Source organism: Polyodon spathula, unplaced genomic scaffold, assembly GCF_017654505.1.
Source record: "Polyodon spathula isolate WHYD16114869_AA unplaced genomic scaffold, ASM1765450v1 scaffolds_3957, whole genome shotgun sequence".
In the NCBI taxonomy this organism is placed as follows: Eukaryota; Metazoa; Chordata; class Actinopteri; order Acipenseriformes; family Polyodontidae; genus Polyodon; species Polyodon spathula.
In genome coordinates, this window is record NW_024475414.1 from 17,501 (window position 1) to 25,289 (window position 7,789).

At 44.3% G+C, this 7,789-nt stretch overlaps 2 non-coding genes and 1 pseudogene across 2 annotated transcripts; all 3 read right to left on the reverse strand.

The window, feature by feature from the left end:
- Positions 1–1,499: 1,499 nt before the first annotated feature.
- LOC121312549 lies at positions 1,500–1,617 on the reverse strand. Its single transcript, XR_005949865.1, has one exon. It is a non-coding gene; the product is annotated as a U5 spliceosomal RNA (small nuclear RNA).
- A 520-nt stretch (positions 1,618–2,137) lies between these two features.
- On the reverse strand, positions 2,138–2,317 carry LOC121312531 (annotated as a pseudogene).
- Positions 2,318–7,355: 5,038 nt separating this feature from the next.
- On the reverse strand, positions 7,356–7,473 carry LOC121312550. Its single transcript, XR_005949866.1, has one exon. It is a non-coding gene; the product is annotated as a U5 spliceosomal RNA (small nuclear RNA).
- Positions 7,474–7,789: the final 316 nt, after the last annotated feature.

Sequence of the window (7,789 nt, forward strand, 5' to 3'; positions counted from 1 at the left end):
CCTTAGGACATACAGTGTTCATTAACTTCTCTTCTGAAGTTTCACCATCTTTTTGTTCTTTGCTCTGTCCTGTTCTCTTCTTCTCCTCTTCCTCCATTGCTTCACCCCAACTCTGGCCCGTTGTTAAACCTTCCTTTCCTCCTCTTATCTTTCTCGATGGGTCTTCACTAGTCCTCACCTCCTTTCCTTCTCTATCTTTTCTCTTTCTCAGCACCTCTCCCTCTGCTCTTCCTGTCAGGTCTGAAGTAGAATGCTCTGGGGACCTCTGCTGATCAGCTTTGGAACCACCTCTTCCCTCCTCCTTTCTCGATTCTCCGCCCTTTTCCTTTGTCTGTTCAGTTCCACTTTTTCCCGCCGTTCCGCCTCCTTTTTTGCTAGCTCCTCCCCAAACACTCTCTCCTTTGTTCTTTTCAGTTTCTTTTTCCTCTGGTTCTTTTTTTCTCTCTGTGTTCTCTCCTTTTACATCATCTTTTTTCTTCCCTCCATCTCTTGCAGCTTGAGCATAACTCCTAGCACTCTGCGGACAGTCCTTATACACATGCTCATTTGCTCCACAAAGATTGCATTTAATCCCACTGGGGCAGTCTTTAGAAACATGGCCAGCCTGATTACAGTTCTTACAAACAATCTCTTCACAGTCTGCAGCAAAATGCCCTGCTCTATTGCACTTAAAACAAACTCTTGGCTGACCTCTGTAGTAAACAGTGCCTCTTACCGCACCAATCCTAAAGTCAGGTCGAACATGAAGCAACTTTCCGTCCTTCATATGCAATCTTGCCGTGTATTTCCACACCCCATTCCATATTCCTTCCGAATCCATGGTCTTCAGAGGTATCTCACTCTGTAGCTCAAAACGGCTTTTCAAGCTTGTGGTAATATCCTCCACCAAAAAAAAAGGGCAGGACATTGTCACAAAAACTGTCCTTCAGTCCTGAAGAAACAAAGGCTCCATATTAAACGCACTGGCAGGCAACTTTTCCTTGTTAGCTCCAAAAATCTTCATTACTTTCAAACAGTGTTCTTCTGTCTGCAGAGTCAGGTCAAATCTCCCTCTCCCGATGTTCTCCTTCAAACAAAGTACATCTTCGACATCCAACTCCAATAGCCCGAAGACGACCTCCAACACAAACTTTCTCCTTCCCCACAATCCCGAGGATTGCTTCAGCAGAAAGCGAAGGGTATTCTTTCCATGATCTTCCATTTTGCAAATAATTACTTTCTATCCAGCTCACGCCTTCTAGAACATAACCTTCGCCTTCCCAACAGCACTTGAGCAGAGCCAAGAGGCCGAGAAGCGATGCCCACAATGGTTTTGGCCAAACGCCCCGGGCGCGGCCGCCCGCCGCAGCAGTCGTGGTACTTGCTTCTCGGGCGGGCGGAGGGCGGGCGGGAGGAGGGAGGAGGGAAGGAAGGAAGGAAGGAAGGAAGGAAAGGTGCCGGGCTCCAACGGGGGCGACCGCCCTTTCTGTGCTCGTTCTGCTTTTAAACTCCAGGTGGAGCCCCTCCCTGAGGGGAAGGGCTGTCCAAAAATTGGATCGAACTCGTAAATGCTCCTCTCCACGGAAATCTTTAGTAAAAGGCGAAAGGTTCATTCGAGCTGTAGAGAAGCCGGAGCGTGCCTTTGCTGGTGGCCGAGCCCTTCCGGCCGGCCCAAAGGCCCAAAGGCCCTCCCCTCTGCCAAGCGGCAGCGAGGCCACGCACGCAAAACAAAAACAGGGAACTCCTCCCAAAACGCATCTGCCGTTCCGCCCCGGCGAAAGGGCGCTTTGCTGCTGCTGCTGCTGCAAAAACAAAAGCTCAACGACTGCTACACTGTCCTCGACACGTCGAAAGGGCCGCCTGCTGCGTGAGCACGGCAATCCGGCCTGACTTATACGAAAATGAAAAAAAAAAAAAAAAAAAAAAAAAAAAAAAAAAAAAAAAAAAAAAAAGAACGAAAAGAGCGGGAAAACGTCGCGTCCCAGAAATGGCCGAATAGCAGGGGAGTGAGGTGAGGGTGTGGGCTCTCTCTCTCTCTCTCTCTCTCTCTCTCTCTCTCTCTCTCTCTCTCTCTCTCTCTCTCTCTCTCTCTCTCTCTCTCTCTCTCTCTCTCTCTCTCTCTCTCTCTCTCTCTCTCTCTCTCTTTTGACCTTTCTGAGAAATGGGCACCGTTCCCGGAGGTACTGCAATACCGGGTCGATGCGTGGAGTGGACGGAGCAAGCCCCGCTTCCATCTCCCGCTTCCAAAAATCCATTTAATATAGACGGTCCCCCTATGGGGGACGTATCAGATATTAAACTGATAAGAACAGATTTGATTTTTGATATTAAATTTTATTCAGTGGTTTACATGACATTTTTCATCACTGATCCCCATGTTTCTTTACATTTCTTTTCCCCATGCACAAACCCATACATTCTAAGCATACCTTTAATTTGTGCCACAAATGCATAATACATCTCTTTAGCTGTCAAAACATCCTTGATCTTCCTGATTTGTTTGCATCTTGTATTCCATACATATTCTTTTCCCATACTAACTATGGTCCACACCACCTCATATTCTCTCTGTTTCAATTTATTCAAACCTCCACCATACAGAATGCAATCAGATGACAAGACATTATCCTCAATGACTCCTTTCATAATCCTCATCCTCACCCGCCTCCAGAACTTAGTCACAACCTGGCAGCTCCATAACGCGTGCCTCACCGTTTCTCCTACCCCACATTTCCTTGGACACAATGAATCCCTCGCACACCCATGTCTGTATAATGTATCTTTTACAGGTAATCTATTCAATGCCGCCAACCAATTTAAATCCTTTGTTGAATTATCCAAATACTTTGGTTGTAGCTGTTTCCAATTGATTTCACTATTTACCTGTACCTCTGCCCTTTTGTTTATCATTTTATCCCTAAGACATGTGTACATCCCTTTATGATTTAACACCACTTCCTTTTTCAGAATTTCTGGATGTGTTTTTAAAAACAGAGCAGCTCTTTCATAATGCCACGGCCTCTTATCTGCCCTGGGTACGACATTCCTAATATTTACTATGGATCTTAACACAAAGGAAAACCAAAACTTTATAAAAAAACAAGCTTTGTGATCTTTCTCTTCAATAATCATTTTACAAGTATTGTGGACATACAAAACCTCTAACTTTAATGGGATACATGGAACATCTCTGCCCCCTTGTGGTACTGGCATATACATCTGTTCTCTTTTAACCGATTCATACCGACCCCCCCATATAAAAGAAAACACCACCTTTGTCAGTAATAATTTACATTTTGTCGGCATAGGAAAGATATAAGCCATATAATTCAAACCTGGCAGTAGATCTGCTTTGATAACAACCACCTTCCCTGTTATAGTTAATCTCCTAACCCTCCATATATCCAATTGTGTTTTAACCCTCTCAATTTTCTCCACCCAGTTTCTTTTAGCACATTCTTCTTTGTAAAACTTAAGACCTAAAATTTTCATCCCATCTTTGCACCAGGTAAAGCCATGTCTTACATCATTCCTGTCAGCCCACCTTCCACAATACATTATCGATGACTTCCCCATGTTAATCTTTGATCCTGTTGCACGACTGAACCCCTGCAACAGCTCTACTATCCTGTCCAAACCTTTATCTGTTGACACAAATAATGTCATGTCATCTGCATATTGAGTGATTTTAACTGTATCCCCCGCCCCTCCTGGTATATGGACCCCTTTAATGTCTTTATCCTTTCTGATTAATTCCGCTAAAGGTTCGATAAAAATTACATAAAGCAAAGGAGACAGAGGGCAACCCTGCCTCACCCCTCCAAACTGTCTAACTGGTTCAGAAAAAAACCCATTTATATTTACCAAACTAAACACCTCTTTATACAATATCTGGATCCACTTTATAAAAACTGGCCCAAAATTAAATTTCTTCAACAAATTTAACAAAAATGCGTGATTCACCCTATCAAATGCTTTCTCCTGATCTAAATTTAATAGGCATAGAGGTAAGTCTCGTTCTTTAACCCAAGTCAAAATATCCCTTATTAAAATTAGATTTAGACAACTAGACCTCCCCTTCACTCCACATGTCTGGTCTATATTCACTATTGATGGCATTACTCTTTTTAGCCTATTTGTTAATATTTTACTTAATATTTTATAATCCACTGAGAGCAATGTTATTGGCCTCCAGTTCTCTAGCTCAGTTCTATCCCCTTTCTTGAATATAAGGCTTATTACCCCTTTCCTCATTGACTCAGGCATTATTCCCTCTTCAAAAATCTCCCTATATACCTCCACCAAATCCTTCTTTAGCAAATCCCAAAAACACACAAAGAATTCTTTGGGCAACCCATCACACCCTGGCGTTTTATTTCCTTTCATTGAATCTAGTGCTGCCTTTGCCTCAGCCTCCGTTACCTCCTCCTCCAATTGATCCTGCTCTTCACTAGTTAATTTATTCTCAATACTCCTCAACAACACATCTACCTCCTGTTGAGACACTTCCCTTTCAGCAAAGAGATCCTGATAAAACCGCCTGGCATGCCTTAACATTTCCTCCTTCCCACCAACCACCCCTTTTTCTGTTTTAAGCCCAATTACTACACTTTTAGTTTGTTTTTGCTTTACTGATTGAAAAAAAAATTTGGTTACCTTTTCATCACTTTCTTTCTCATTTATTTTAGCCAAGAAAGCAAACTCCTGGGCTTTCTGCTCAAAATAATCCCCCATTGCTCCTTTTAACCTCTTAACCTCTCCCCAGTCTATCTCTTCTCCATTATTCATTTTAGAGAACAATCCTTGTAATTTATAATTGTAACCATTTATTTTATCTCTCTCCCTCCTCCTCTGCCACCTGCAATATTTCTGACAAAATGTATTAACTTTCTTTTTTACATCTTCCCACCACCCTACCATAGAGTTGTACCCCCTTTTTAAATTCTGCCACCCTTTATACATTTCCTGGAACCTAGCCTGAAATTCCTCATCCTCCAGAACTCTTACATTAAGTTTCCAAAACCCCGTCCCTCTCTCTGGAACCTCCACCTTTATACTGACTACCAGCATTTCGTGATCCGAGCCCCAACATGGAAAAATTTTAAAATCTTGGATTGTAACCCCCACTGGTAGAAAAAAATAATCAATCCTTGATTGATCCCCTCTAGAGTTCCTCCATGTAAACCCCCCATCCTGTTTATTCATTTCTCTATAAGAGTCATAAAAAGAAAAATCAGTACACATTTTTTTAATCCACGTGGCCGAAAAATCCCTAGCACCTTGTTCCTCACTCTCCAATTTATCTAAAGACACATTAAAGTCTCCACCCATCACCACCACCCTACTAGTATTTAAAAGTGAAGGCAAACACTTAAAAAACTCCAATCTAGCCCCCCTCTTACTAGGTGCATACACATTTATACAACGAAACCTCACCCCGTTCCAATTTACATCCACACACAACACTCTCCCAGGATTAACAGAACATGAGCTCTCAATAACAAAACCCCTTCCCTTAAATAGTATCCCCACCCCATCAGCGTGCACATGCCCAATGCTCCAACATGAAGGTCCTTCTTTCCATTCTTTTGAAAACGTCTTTATATCTCCATTATCTTTTAAATGGCATTCTTGGAGGAATGCTACATCAAAGTTCACAGTCGCCAATGAAAACAAAAAGGTTTTTCTTTTCCCAATGTCCCTCAAGCCTCTTGCATTAATTGTCAGTACTTTAAATGCCATTAGGTAGTTTTAAAGAAGCGATTCTCTCACTCACCTGTCTCTTCACGTTGTTTCTTGCTTCCCTCTGCTCTCAACAACATTCCTGTTGTGTGAGCAAATGTCTCAACCCCTCCAGGACTCAAATATCCTTTCTGCCCAGATGTGTTGGCTTCGCACACAGAGTAGTCTTCTCCTTCTTCCAGCTCCTTCATACTGCTTACCAATGGATCGAATCTATTATAAGTGGTTACAGCTGTGACCACCCCTTTTAGCCCTTTCTTCTCCTCCGGCTCTTCCTCTTTTTTCTCACCTGAAGCTTTTCTCTTGTTCCTTGCTTCCATCCATTCCATTCCTTCCGAATTCTCTCTGGCCTCCTCCATCTCATGCTCATCCTCACCCCACTCCTTTACTGAAGAAAGCTCAGCCGAAGACTCTCCTTCGCTATCAGTGACATCAGAAACATCCAACCCCATCCATTTTGCATAATCCTCTTTGGACTCTTCCTCTGAGCTCTTGGGACTTGGGTCTTCCTTCTGCTGGTCTTGCATGCTTGCATCCTCTGCCCTTTTATCTACTGTCACTGACTGCTCCTCTGCTTCCTGCTGTTCTGCCGGTGGTGGTCTAGCTACTGTTGCCTCTGCATATGTTCTTCTCTTTTGAGGACAGGATTTATACAAGTGTCCAGGATCTCCACACAGGTTACAGCTCTTCGCTTTTGTGCAGTCTTTAGCCTTATGGCCACTTCCATTACAATTACTGCAATGATCTTCCATGCAGTCCACCATAACATGGCCAAACTGGCCACATTTTCTACAATAACGTGGCTGTCCTGGATAAAAAAGATAGCCTTTATTAGGCCCAATTGAAAAGTTACTTGGAGGGTGTCTGACTCCTCCTATTCCTTCCGGGTCCTTTTTAAAAGTAACTGTATATCTCCTTTTCCCATTCCAGATATCATATTCATTCTTTATTTTCTCTCCATTTTGCACTTGGTCACAGTAGCGCAATAAAAAGGTCTTTATTTCATTCTCTTGCACAAAAGGGTTGAACATATGCACAGTTAGTGTTCTCACCTCTCTGGTGTACAGCATCTCCATTTTGATTCCAAAAAAACAAGGAAGGTTTCTCTTCTTTTTGTAGATTTCCCAAACGTTGTAACAAAGAGACTCCGAAACCAAGGTGATGTCGTATATCCTGGTCTTCAAGAATTCCTGCAAACAGAATATTTGCTGTGGAAATATGCCGAGCTCTCCCATCAAGATCTTCTCCATAAGAAATTTTAAATCCACTTTTCTGCGTAGCTCCTCATCTTCTGCTAACTCCAAACGCACAGTGTTCTTCAATCGCACCCTGGGGGTCGACGGTGATCCTAAATTCTCCATTCTGATGGCGTCTCAAGAGCTGCGGTCAGGCCACATACACTTGATCTGAGCCAAGAGGCCGAGAAGCGATGCCCACAATGGTTTTGGCCAAACGCCCCGGGCGCGGCCGCCCGCCGCAGCAGTCGTGGTACTTGCTTCTCGGGCGGGCGGGCGGACAGCGCCTCGCCGGGCGGAGGGAGGGAGGAGGGAGGAAGGAAGGAAGGAAAGGTGCCGGGCTCCAACGGGGGCGACCGCCCTTTCTGTGCTCGTTCTGCTTTTAAACTCCAGGTGGAGCCCCTCCCTGAGGGGAAGGGCTGTCCAAAAATTGGATCGAACTCGTAAATGCTCCTCTCCACGGAAATCTTTAGTAAAAGGCGAAAGGTTCATTCGAGCTGTAGAGAAGCCGGAGCGTGCCTTTGCTGGTGGCCGAGCCCTTCCGGCCGGCCCAAAGGCCCAAAGGCCCTCCCCTCTGCCAAGCGGCAGCAAGGCGCACGCAAAACAAAAACAGGGAACTCCTCCCAAAACGCATCTGCCGTTCCGCCCCGGCGAAAGGGCGCTTTGCTGCTGCTGCTGCTGCTGCTGCTACACTGGCCTGCTGCACACAATCCGGACTGCCTTAATATGATATATGAAAAAAAAAAAAAAAAAAAAAAAAAAAAAAAAGAACGAAAAGAGCGGGAAAACGGCGCGTCCCAGGAAAAGGGGAGGTGGGGAGGGAGGGAGGGTGG